The 10,695-nt window shown below is 36.5% G+C and overlaps 1 long non-coding RNA gene across 5 annotated transcripts in view; it reads right to left on the bottom strand.

The window, feature by feature from the left end:
• Positions 1–3,865: 3,865 nt before the first annotated feature.
• The window catches only part of LOC131780133 (uncharacterized), a 9,727-nt gene continuing 2,897 nt past the window's right edge, over positions 3,866–10,695 (bottom strand). For 3 of the 5 annotated variants that reach the window (XR_010716694.1, XR_010716693.1, XR_010716691.1), the window contains 3 exons: positions 6,872–8,629; positions 6,113–6,198; positions 3,866–4,241 (listed from right to left, as the gene is read on the bottom strand). This is a non-coding gene — a long non-coding RNA (uncharacterized lncRNA). The remainder of the gene's footprint in view (positions 4,242–6,112; positions 6,199–6,871; positions 8,630–10,695) is intronic. The other 2 variants (XR_009339842.2, XR_010716692.1) reach the window with 1 other exon arrangement.

The raw sequence follows: 10,695 nt of genomic DNA on the forward strand, positions 1-10,695 counted from the left end.
AACTTTTTTTTTAATGCGTCGGTAACTAAGTTGACTAAAGAGTAGCATGTGGAGTGATCCGAACCCAAAGCGGGTTCCTGATTGGCTCCCTTAGGGCGTGTGAACTCAACTCACGTCATATTGGTGACGTATTTATCGGTGATTGGTCTGTTTTCATAATCAGTATTCATAGCAAATTGTAAAGTTTTCTCAAACCAACCAGGTCGCGGACGCGTTACTACAACTACACTTTGTTGGAAGTTGACTCACACTTGAAGGATGTCTAAAGGTAAGCATTCGTTTTTCCTTAACAATTACTACTAAAGTTATCTTCCCTCACTGTAACGGTTGGAAAGAGCTGGTCGCTAAACGATTGCGCTTTTGGTTCGCTTCATGTTTCGCCTTCGACTTCGTGCCATTCGAGTCGTTCATCTTAACGCCAAAGTAATTGTTTAGTTGAAAGAAATACCGTGCATACCTTTGGAGGAAATTGCTCTTGATGAGTAACATTTCGAAAAGATAATAGCACATAAGATTCACATAGAACGCAGCCAGGTGCGTTTGAGGTTTATATTCATGGGTACTCTTAACCTGCAAAGAAATTGTGGCAGTAACATTTCAAAATCGGCTTCTACAATAAACTTCGTGTGTCACCGAAAACAACGTTGTTGCCTCTAGAATTCTGTTACACTTGAAGTTCGCTACGCGTCACCCCTCCCACACTTATTTGTCATTATTTGTTCCTTGAAAGGTTTGAAAATAGCCAACCGACTCAAAATTGTTTTGTTTATTTCTATTGCAGGAAGAGTGAGGTGAAGAAGACGACTGTGGTACTGAAAGCACAGGAGGCAAAATGTAGTCAATGAATATAGAAGAAACCCTGCAAAGATAAGACCTCTGATACTGTTATACTGTCTTAGTTTAAATGGTGGCTGCCAGAATTTCGTAATTTGCTTTTGTTTGATCGTATATTAAACCTGAGTCATGGAGTATCAGGAGAGACTCTTAAAGAAACGGAAAGAAGCCGAGGAGGACTAAGGTGAGACTCAACTCAAGGCGATGGCAGCCACCAGTGGAAATGTATTTTTTTTAAGGTGGCACTGAAAAGCAATGATATTTTAAGAAAACTGAACTTTTAAACGAGCATAGCTCAGCTCGTTAAATTAACAAGGCAAACAAAATTATTCAAATCTTCCTCAAAAGTATACTTCACTATTGTTGTCAAAGCGGCATTCAGCTATGAAACAACATTCCATCTATTGTTCTGCTTTTCGACACTTTTTTTAAAAATTTGGAAAACATGCTTAGACTTCGACAAGTGCAATTTATTCATCGATCAGTGTCACCCGAAAAATTTCACGTATTTCCTGCGTTAATATTTTTACAATGGTAAGAGAACACTGGCAATCAGACATACATTGGAGAAAAATTTGTTCCATAAGTTCTGTTTAACTGGCTTAGTAATAAAACATCTATTTCCTTACTGTTCGCTGCGAACCGGAAAAGAACCACTTTGGTTACGATACATTTACTGAAAGAACGCTGACATAATCAGCCATTCAAAAAGTTGGAGAGGATGAAAATTTTTCTTTATTTTATGTGTACAAAACCAACGTATGACAACAGATTGCGAAAAAAAAGACATTTTTACAACCAGACATCTGACACCAAGTTACGACTCTGCGACTTGTCGAGACGAGTGCAAGTAGGTTACGAGGCATCAAAATTTATCGGAGGAAAAAGATATCAAAAATGTGGCCTGACTTTTACAATATAAAACTACCACGTTAACTGAATGCGACGCAACAAACGCAGATGTTCTAAAATTACTGAGCGGATGTTCTTTTAACCTGACTGACGAGTACATTAACAACGTACTGAGACCTTTGCCCCCACGACATCTTTACGAGGTCGGACATACCTGGACAACGTTGAAAACAAGCCCGGATAAATCTTTTAACAAACAACAAGTTATTTATAGTATCAGATGCATCCTAAATCAGCGAATCTAGCTGTAACGAGAAAAGACAATTCAACATTTGAGCTACGGCTCTCGATGCTTTTGGCGACTGACCGTTAACACACAAAGATCGACTGGTGCTAACAACGTACAAATGAAATTATTGACGTCTTTAAATCGACAACGAAACGAACAGAACGACTGAAACTGACCAATCACAGCTCAGAAATAACAAGTCAGACTTGTACTACGTTGGTTCATCGGGCTAAAAACAATTCGTTGTATAAATTGTCAAAAAACTTTTATCCCAGTGAAAATCCAATTGCCTACGTTCTCTTATCGTTGTAAAGTTTAGCGTAAATAACTAATGTTTGGTTCAGAGGATTCTCGAAAATTTTGTAACTTAGTTATACAGACCACAAAATCGATCGTGTATACGAAAAACAATTCCTTGTGAAATCACAGGTTTCCTATACCTAAAAAATTGCCCATTTATAACGTGTAAACAAACAAAACTGCGTCACAAATTAAACAATTTTGTAGTGGATCAGGAATACTTTAGACTTTTAGGTTTGATTTCTCAACTCTCAATGTACTCACTCACTAAAACAGTTACACGGCAACAAAATTGTCTGTCAAACGCAAGCAAAAAAGAAATGGCAAAGCCACTTTCATTTATGTTTGTCTTTTAGAAGTTTCGGATGAACGAAAGTTTATTCAATTATTCAGTTTGGATGATTCTGTAGTTAACAGCGGACTTGAAACTTAGGGGCTTTTAGTAAATTGGACATTTCCTTTTCTCATGTATGAAAAAGAGGAATAAAATAGTTTGACTAGAGTTTCAGACGTCTTAATGTGGTCTGTGTAACTAGTGACGAAGTGTTTTCGTTTAAAGTAACACTACCCGGAAGATCTTCATTTGATAATCCTCTACTATGAACCAGCCGTTGGGTTTTATCTTATCACTTGTAACGTACAAAGAACTTTTTCAGCCTACAATTTTGTAACAAAGGAGAGTAGGAAAGTTTGGAGATTAAAATCTGATTCAACTAAAATTTTTTAAAGATATCTGGAGCCCAGCGATGATCTGGTTGTCTGATATAATTTGATCAAAAAAGGAAACACGGCTAACTTGGCCCAAAGGATAAAAAAATACTTTACGATCATTTTGGTTGTTAACAAAAGTTTATATGGTTCGAAACATTGGCCAGTTTACCTCAAATTCGTCCTGTGCAAGAAAGACAATGAATTAGATGGCTGAAAAAGGTCTTTTTAGTAGCAACATGGCAAGCTTAGGCATATCTTAATCGTTCTAAGAAAATTAGAAATCTTGAAGAAACTAATTTGCGAGATACAAGGAATTGAGTTTGCCATATTGCTTATCGTTCGAGTAGAAAAGTGTATGCATCACCTTGTGCAAAAGATTTTAAACACTAAAATACTTCAGTGAGGGAGCTGTTCCTCAAAAACTTCGATGAAAAATTAGATCAAAGGGCTATTTCACAATTTTTGTACGAGATTGTTTTGCACAAGCCGGTGATGTTCACATATGTATTGACGGAGTATTTAAGGGAACCCATTTTGAATTTTTTGTGGAAGATGTTATCAGGGGAAACTCTGTGCAAATTGCTCTAGATTTTCCCGCCAAAAGTCTTAGTATATATCTGAACGAAGTTTTCTTGACACCTTTTTGATTATTTAATGAAAAATTACTTAACTTATTAAAGAATTGAAAGACAAACCACTTTTATTATTATTGATTGTGTGAAATAATTGAAGAAAGAAAATAAAGATCAAACACGAGACAGTGAACATTGTTGACTTTTATTTAATAACGACAATACAGAATTATTATTGCAATAAGAGATAAGGTCTTAAACATACTTTTGATAAAAAAAAAAAAAAAAACGGCGCATGCGTATTTTAGGCGCCTGTATTTTTCTAAGTTTTTTGGCGGGAAAATTACGCCATTTTAACCGGATGTTACTTACAAAGTTTCAAAAACTTGGAATATGCGTGTTTTAAGCACCCAGATTTTTTGGCAGGAAAAAGACTCTTCAAATTACTGACAGCAAATCTACGCAACTTTGTTAACATCTATTTGTTTCGACTGAGGTACAATCTGAGCAAGAGAAAAGCTTTCTGGAAATCAGAAGACACGATCTTTGCTTGAAATTTGACTTCAGTGGGGATTGTAGTAAAAATTTAATTTCTACCTCTGCTTTAAGCTTGTCTTTTGACTCGAAAGAACATCACACTGAAGTATCTGCGCGGTTGATTCTGATATCTGTTATCAAGCAATCTGCAAGAGCAGAAAAACAAACAAATCAATAAATGTCTCAAACAGAACAAGGTTTACATTTCAATCACATAGCACAGGTTTCCGTCGTGTGTAGGCTATTATTTTAGCACACTGATAAAGTCAACTGGCAAAATTTATCATTACTCGATTTTCCTCGCACTTTGTGACAAACATCAAGTAAACTATGCAGTGTAGTACTCGTACTAACGACGATCTACTTCCTCCAGTTAAAAAAGATAAAAAATATATATATACTGTACATGCAGATTGCTAGAGTAATCATTTCTAACCCAGCCACAATAATTATTCTACTTTTACAAGTTGATGGAAATTTCTTTGCATGACAACAAATGCACGAGCCGAAAAGGAATGTTGAAACCACATTATAGTAATAATAATAGCTGGCGTTGTTCGTTCCGTGTTTTCCTTTTCTTACTCCTATTTTTTCACGCCATGAAATGAAAATCAAAGGCGGCCTCTTTTTGTTGCTTTAACTCACACTGCCTCGATTCCTCTTTAATTAACCAATTAACTAACTCTTAACATTAACTAAGAAAAACTCTTCCAGAACTGCAATGTTTTAAGTCAAGGTAGCGTTAAAATGTTGTTAAATGAACCCTCACATTCATAAAAAGCTGAACATCCACGTGTAAAAGTTAACAGGAAATGGAAATTTGATGTCACTGTGTTTTCGAGGCATTATGGAATTTTGATGGTGCATTTTTAGTGTCCAACCCTCTCTTTTTGTTCAGTTTAAAATACAGAACAGATAGATAAATAAATCTCTTAAAAATGAGCGAAGTGATCGCCGGTATATTGCAATGAAATGGCATTGAAACCAGTCTAGACGTTTAATTCCGAATATTAAATATGGGCTCTTGTGAAAAACCGTCGATAGAATGGTTTTAATACAACTGATCGACTTCAACTATTTTCCTTTTGTACTGAAGCACACTTACATCACGCCACGAAAAAGTTCACCGTTTATTCAAATCAATGGTGCCCCGTGGCCGATACACCTCAAACAATTGCGACATGGTTGAACTTGGTGATATCTCCTCTAGACAAACTTGATAAAATTTTTTTTTTTTTCTGAGGCGTGTGCGGAAACTTTAACACAGCTGGCTGAAGTAAGAATAAATGTTGATATGTATGGAACAGAAAATAATTTTCTGACATTCCTGGGACAACGTGGAACACTGTCATCTAATGTTGAATTCTGGTGGGCTTGACATAACTTTTGTTCCACTGAGTTGAAAAATTCTCGAAAGGGAGTTTCATTAAAAAAGTCAATAGAAAAAAAATGGAAAAAGGCGACGCCCTCTTGGATCGAGGTTACTATAAGCCAGAATTCAACAGAAACGGTGACCAATTCAAGTATATAAAAAAGTCTAACTGCCACTGCGATCACTGTTTCAAAGGTTTTCGTGCCAAAGCACAGTAAGAGCTGTGTAAGCTGTTGGATGATGATTTACGAAAACTGTTTTTCGTTTTGGGTGGACTTTTAAAATATTTGGATCGAGCATCAAAAGAAATATTGTAACTTGAACTAGGTCATTCTATCGCTGGAAAACTGAAATTGGTGGAATCCACCGAAAAAAAAAAATTTGCCATGAACTGATGATCAAAACTTCCTACACCGAATCTCGACTGTATTCCTGCCTTTTTCGTGATAAAAGATATTTCTGTACTTATGTGCTTTCTTTTAACTACGAGTCAGGTAAAAACACCCGTAACTACTGTGTAACGAAATATTTCTTAACTCTCGTCTTCGGACACAGCAATCAGCATGTACGTACCATACACCAATGGGGCGAAAATATCTTAAATTAGGATTAAAATAATCATATCAAATAATGAAAACAACTCACCTTGTTCAAGATAAGTTCACTTCACCCTCTTGGAATTCTTCTGTAATCTTTTCTGATTTCTTTGTTCATCCTGTGTCATAATTTAACTGTTATAAGATAAATTGCAGGTGAATACGCTAGATTATACGAGGGCCAATTTAGATTCCTACGATAGATCTTGAACTTGATACTCTTGTGGTTCTTATCAAAGTTTTTTCTTGGCGGAACTTATGCAATCAGGACAAGTAAAGGCCGAATTTCAAGACCATCTTGGCCCCTACGGTTGATTAGCACCTAATTTCTCCTTGCAATATCACCCATGAATCACACATCAAGGTTACAAAAGATCAATAAAGGAAATGATCATCAAATTAAAGAAGCTCTTGATTGTTCAACAAATTCTCCATGTCAGCACCTTAGGAAATGTCTACAGAATAGTACTTGAGAATCTGCATACTGATATCAGGGTGTAAAGTGCAGTTAGGAAAATCTTTACCACCAGAACTCGGTTTTTAGAAAATAGGTTAGTGAACTGGTTTGAGGGCTACATTACACAGGGTATCAACAAAGGTATCAATCATGAAGATGTCGTTTCAGACGCCTGAATAAATTAACACATGGCGAGTACCTTCGTGCATAAAAATCAATGAATCTAAAATCTTATCTAACGCTATGAAAACTACTCAGAAGAGACAATTAATGTATGAGATCAGCTTACTAGGTCTTCTTTGAGGTTAACTAAATAAAATATTGACGTATATGCTAGTTACCACGGCTTACCTCTCCAAAAGAAGCTTTAACAAAATAACCACTTAGCGTCCAATGCGTCCATTTTCCCTTTCACGTGTTCTTCCAAGGCTTAAACTTCGCCCAACTTCTGAAGCACACATACACGGTTGGAAAAAAGGCGAATTTCAGCGCAGGAGTGCTTTAGGTGGTTGCTTGAAAGAACTTTAAAATTTAACAGCAGCTGCCATTTTTTTCCTCGTGAGAAGATACACGTGATAGGTGAGGCAAACGATTAAATATTCATGTAGGAGATAGATCTACGAGATATGAATATTGAAATATTACGATTAACCAAAGTCCAGAATCTTTGAGTGCCTTTTGATATACCTTTTCCAGGTCATACCAATAAAAATAGAAAATAATCCGCAAATGTAAGATAATAAGTCGAAGGAAAGAACATAAAACATGGATCTCATTGAGAAAATTGACATATTTAAGATCTTCGTCTCTCCGTGTGGGATACGTCAAGACAAAAAAGTTTAAGATTATAAAATATATGGGAGGGAGGACGAGCAGAAACGAACAACATCGCGGCTGGATAAATATGACTTGCCCGCATCGTGTGGGCCTAACACATTGTCTAATACGAAAAGGATGGTTTGAATTTCTCATTCAACTAAAGAAAAGTCTTTTCTTGCCCCTAATGTCCTAATTTTAAACAGGGAAGGTTTGTGGAAGAGTGAGGGGGGGGGGGGGGAGGGAATGCAGGAAGAGGGGGGGTGCTGGGAAAGAGAGGAAGCTTTTTAACATCCTGTAAACGCCGTGGAGGACGAGGAGCCAGGAAAGCTAAAAGTGCAAACGCTATGCACAGATAAATCAATCCAACATGTACCCGCAGTACAAGAAAGATTGATTTTTGAGAGTGAATTTTTCCCAATTTTTTTTCTATCTCAGAAACCAGTAAAATAGGTAGAAATAAATGAAAATTTAATTAACCCTTGTACTGAGCAATGAATCATTAACCCTTTAACTCCCAGACGTGATGAACATGCAACTTCTCCCAAAAATATCTATACATAACACAGCAAACAGGTAAGGAGAATACTCAAAATTATCTGGTAGAGGTTGCTCTCTTGATCTAAAACCAAATTCTTGTTACTAATTTAAAAGGAAATGTGTAGCAGCTAGATGGGGGAATAAACAATCAGACTTTGGGATCTAGAGGGTTAAATAAATTGATAAGCAGGTGTCCCTAAAGAAAGAAGGTTACCAGCAGTTTACCCCTGCCCATAAGATCTCTAACCACCATCTGTTAAGCTTGCAAGCAGGTCCTCTTTTTTTGGATTCATCTTACAATCCTTTTTCCCTATGTAGCATCCTATTGTACCATCCTTAGCTGCTTATGGAAGAAAAAATGATCAAAAACCCTGGATAAACATGTCTTTCTTGGCACAATACTATTAATAGAATTTATTTCTGTTTCACCTGACATCTGTATTGCAAATTTAAGCCAGTATGGCCAAAAAAAAGTGAAAAGGTGATTAAAACCCCTGGATAAGCATGTCTTTCTTGATGCAATACTATTGATAGAATTCATTTCTGTTTCACCTGACATCTGTACTATAAATTGAAGCCAGTATGGCCAAAAAAAAGTGAAAAAGTGATTAAAACCCCTGGATAAGCAAGTCTTTACTGGTTCATTACTATTGGTAGAAGTCATTTGTTTCACCTGACATCTGTATTGCTAATTGAAGCCAGTAGGGCCAAAAGCTGACACTCTGTTCCACAGTTGGCATCTACAGCTGTTTCCTATAAAAGAAGTTGAGATCACTTTGTGAGGGGAGTGAATTGCTTTGGAGGCAGAAGGTAACCATCATACCAGATAGGAATGATGTAGGGTGACCAAGTTCCATCCAATGGGTGCAACAGTATCCCTGATATTCATAGGAAGGAAACAGAGACAGACTCCCGCTATAAACAGCAATAAGGCATGAGTGGGGACAGTGACATGACTTGTAAAGTAAGATGTAATGTGTTGACTTTATACTGCCAGCCTTAATGAAGACAAGTAGTACTGTCACTGGCCTGAGAGATGAAAGCTAGCAGTATGTGGTTGATTGAAATTATTTAACACACAAGTAACTCTACTGTAATAAAAACAAATTAACAACTGAAATTTTAATTAAATTTTATGGTCATTTCATTTTGGTTTTGTGTTAACAAATAAGTAGGAGTGTCATCATTCTTCAAAAAATTTAGATGCTTCTGATTTGTGATCCACATTAGAGGAGATTACATTAGGACAATTAAAACTGTTTATTTGCATAAAAAAAGCACATTGTTTTTCTCCAGAAACTTATTTTTTCAGATATCCAATTATTTGCTACAGCCTTTTTAATTGGGGTATGGAAAAATTTCATGGTAAGGATAAAGTTCTGAAGCCCAACTAAAAACATACCACCTTAAAAGGCATGTGGGCACTTCCCTGACAGTTTTACAGGCTGACAGTCTGTCTGTAAGTAAGTCTGTGCACCAGTCATTGAATCAGTGAGTTCCCCAGTCAATCAGTATGTCATTGAGTTTATCAGGCTGTAAGTGAATCAGTGAGTCAGTCAGTCTGTCAATGAGCCGGTGGGTCATGAAGTCAGTGAGCAGGTCAGTCCATCTTTCAATCTGTATGTCAGCCAGTCAGTGATGAAGACAATCACTCAAGTCAGTCTGCTTACCTATCAGTCAGTTATAAAATCAATCAGTTTGTCTGTCAGTCAAGGAGCCAGTCAGTAAGTGATGAAGACAATTAGTCAGTCAGTAAGCCAGTCAGAAAGTTGATCAGTCAAATCAGATGGTAAGTGGATAGTTGAACAGCCAATAGAATAAGAATGTGGATGCTCATTGAATGTTAAGTAATAGATGGTAGGAAAGAGAATTTACATATATAGGAACATGTTGAATGTAAAGTAAACATCAGCTATGCTCTAACACAGCAAGCAGGAATCAGAAGAAACCAGTTTTATAAGTTAGAACTTTAGGATCATGGTTTGAAAGTAAATGAAAGCCATAATCAGGTTAAACTTTTTATTTTCATTAATCTAGTGTAAGAAGGTCAAGTCTTAGAGGCTGTTACAAGTAATTGTTGTTGTAAATATAAGCTTCTAGAAATCTCCAGACTGCTTCGTCATGCTAACATGCATACCACAGAACTTTCAAGAACATTTCATCAAGTCACACAGTTATTACATGTATGTAATTCTACTAAAATAGTTCTTTTGTAAGCTTTTGGAATGTTTCAGAACACTTTGTGAATGTATATAAGGATTGTTATGTAGTAGTAGTTGTTGTTGTTGTCAAGGAGTGACCGACCACATAAAGAGCTATGCCATAAGAGAGAGCTAGAGTGGAAGATTGCTAATTTCAAGAAACAGAGGAAACTGTGAGGTTGGCTCAGTGGTGAGCTAAGTTATAGACTGTAATGGGCTTAAGTAAGTTTATTGAGTCTGAGTACTGTACTGCCTTTAGGAGTTGCTCCTTTTTATGAATACTACTGGTTGTTTAATAAAGTAGTTGAGTTTGTAGGATTGTATTGTTTTTCTGTTGGTTAGATTAACCATAACAAGGTGTAGTGGCCTACATGATCAGGGTGTGACCATAGTGCTGTCCAATAGCCTGGGACTAGTGAAAATTCCCATCAAGCTATCATGTTTCTATTATAAGCTGCCCAACATAATTGATAATATTTTAAGAATCTAAACACTGAAACTTAAGTCAAAAGTGATGTATCATGGAATAAGTTATCTGTACTATTCAACACAAGGAGGTGGCTTGTGGTGGATCATTAATGGACGAAGGCAACTCGCGCCAGACATGGAGGATTGTAA

Source organism: Pocillopora verrucosa, chromosome 2, assembly GCF_036669915.1.
Source record: "Pocillopora verrucosa isolate sample1 chromosome 2, ASM3666991v2, whole genome shotgun sequence".
Taxonomy (NCBI): Eukaryota; Metazoa; Cnidaria; class Anthozoa; order Scleractinia; family Pocilloporidae; genus Pocillopora; species Pocillopora verrucosa.